Source organism: Littorina saxatilis, linkage group LG12, assembly GCF_037325665.1.
Source record: "Littorina saxatilis isolate snail1 linkage group LG12, US_GU_Lsax_2.0, whole genome shotgun sequence".
Taxonomy (NCBI): domain Eukaryota; kingdom Metazoa; phylum Mollusca; class Gastropoda; order Littorinimorpha; family Littorinidae; genus Littorina; species Littorina saxatilis.
The window spans coordinates 58,529,019-58,531,518 of record NC_090256.1 but is presented as its reverse complement, the minus strand read 5'-3'; the positions used below and the strand labels follow the sequence as shown (position 1 = coordinate 58,531,518).

Below are 2,500 nucleotides of genomic sequence, written 5' to 3'. Positions count from 1 at the left end.
AAAGGCATACTAACGCACTCCCGTGTTTACAAAGTGTAGTTTGCCCACAATCGATGTCAAACGCACCATAAGACCATATAATGACGATACGTCACCATGCGCGGACCATAATACATGCATTACAGCTTGTTCTAGCCTCTGAAAAAGTGAGGATGTCAACAAAGCCGCGGTGTTCTCTCCCTTGCATCAACGTTACATGTGTTGCCAAATCTATAAATAGGACGATCCAGATCAAAATGAAAATTCAAATATCTCAACATTTAAGGGGTCCTAGACCACAATATTTTGCAGGGAACTTAATTTAGTCTGTCTCCAGCTGTTGGTAAAGCAATTAGCGTGTATAGTCATCGAGTACATATGGCTTTAATAATAATAATAATAAATGAGCATTTATATAGCGCAACATCATAACTTTACAATTATGCTCTTTGCGCTTGACACATTTAAAATTCAAACACAGTTATACAAGCATTTACATATACATTCATAGTCAGCAACGCTTGATTAAAAGCATACACCATCAAACATACATTACAACAGATTCTTCCACTAATTAAGTAATAAAAACATGAATAAAATAGGTAGTAAAAACAAGGAAATACCAGCTGAATACCCTTAATCAAACAGAACATGTTATTAATACTGAAAAACAGCCCTAAATGTGTATACACATTATCACATTATCACTAAAACAACAAATACACTACATGTAGCCTACTGATGGACTGAGAAAACAAAATCAGGGGTTGTATTTCTTGAAGAGGTGCGTTTTAAGTGCTCGTTTGAATGCTTGGGGTGACTGAGAGTGGCGGATGTGAAAGGGGAGAGAATTCCAGTGTGTGGGTGCGCAGAAAGTAAAAGTGCGTTGTCCGTATGTTTTGGTTTTGGTGTGTGGAATGGTGAGGATGCGACAGTCAGAAGAGGCACGGAGTTGTCTTGCTGGAGAATAGACGGTGAGGAGTTCAGAGAAGTAAGCAGGAGACGAGCCAGAAAAGAAGTTAAAGCAGAGGGTGGACAGTTTGTAGTCAATGCGGGCTTGAATAGGTAACCAGTGCAGTGTGTGAAGAAGTGGTGTTGCGTGATCTCGTTTTCGTGCTTTCAGAATGAGGCGTGCTGCCGAGTTTTGGACTTTTTGTAGTTTATGCAGGAGATACAGAGGACAGCCAGAGAGAAGAGAGTTGCAGTAGTCGAGTTTAGAAAGAACAAAGGCACAGACAAGAGTGTTAGTTGTTTGAGAGGAGAGTGTGTGGCGAATGGTGCTGATCTTACGAAGCTCAAAATAAGCTGCTCTACAGACTAAAGATATATGTTTGTTAAGGGTCATGTCAGATGAAAGGGTGAATCCAAGGTTTCTAGCTGATGGGGAGAAAAGAATGTCGGTGTCGCCTACTTGAACAGAAACGGGTTGGGGAGAGGGAAATGTAGTGTTCTTCTTTTTGCACAGTAAGACTTCAGTCTTAATAATAATAATAATAATAATAATAAGAACATTTATATAGCGCTAAATCAAAAACTTTCGTTAAAAAGGCTTGCTCTAAGCGCTTGACATCTAAACTAAAACGTCATTCACACTCTCTACAATGGCGTGCTGCAGAATTTGAACTTTGTGCAGGAGGTAGAGTGGACAGCCAGAGAGAAGAGAGTTACAGTAGTCAAGTTTAGAAAGAACAAGAGAGCAGACTAGAGTGTTTGTAGTTTGAACGGACAGAGTATGGCGGATGGTTGCGATCTTGCGGAGTTCAAAGTATGCGGACCTACAGATGTTGGAGATGTGCTTGTTAATTGAGTGTCATGTCTGAGGAGATGGTGAAGCCGAGGTTTCTAGCTGAAGAAGAGAAAGAGATGTCGGTATTGCCTACTTGGACAGACGAAGGTTGAGAATTTGGGAACTTAGTGGACTTTTTCATGCACAGAAGTGCCTCTGTCTTATCATCATTTAGTTTTAACTTATTTTCTACCATCCATGACTTAACATCTAAGATACAGGTCTGAATGGTCTGGATGGCGGCATGTGTCTCAGCGGGGGAACTAGGCTTATACAACTGGGTATCATCAGCAAAAGACTGGTTTGAAACGGAATGATTTTGAATGAGGGCAGACAAGGGTTTGGTATACATAATGAAGAGGACGGGGCCAAGTACAGAGCCTTGAGGGACACCGAAAACAAGGGGGGCTGGGGCTGATCTCTGGCCATCGACAAGCACAGCCTGAGTTCTATCCGTAAGGTAGGACTCAAACCATGCCAGCGCTGGACCAGAGATGCCATACAGGGTCTGGAGCCTGCTCAGCAGCGTGACATGATCTATTGTGTCAAACGCTGCCGAGAGGTCCAGTAGGGTGAGCACAGACACATCACCACCATCCAGAGCAGACAGAATGTCGTTGGTCACCTTGAGCAGGGCAGTCTCAGTACAGTGAGAAGGACGGTATGCTGACTGAGAATGCGAGATCAGATCATGAGTGTTCAAATACACTAACAGCTGCTTTAAAACTACTTTCT

General features: G+C 42.3%; 1 protein-coding gene across 2 annotated transcripts in view; it reads left to right on the top strand.

Annotated features, from left to right (window-relative positions):
• LOC138982387 (uncharacterized) overlaps positions 1-2,500 on the top strand; it is a 13,203-nt gene that overhangs the window by 9,550 nt on the left and 1,153 nt on the right. The gene's annotated exons all lie outside the window — the stretch shown is intronic.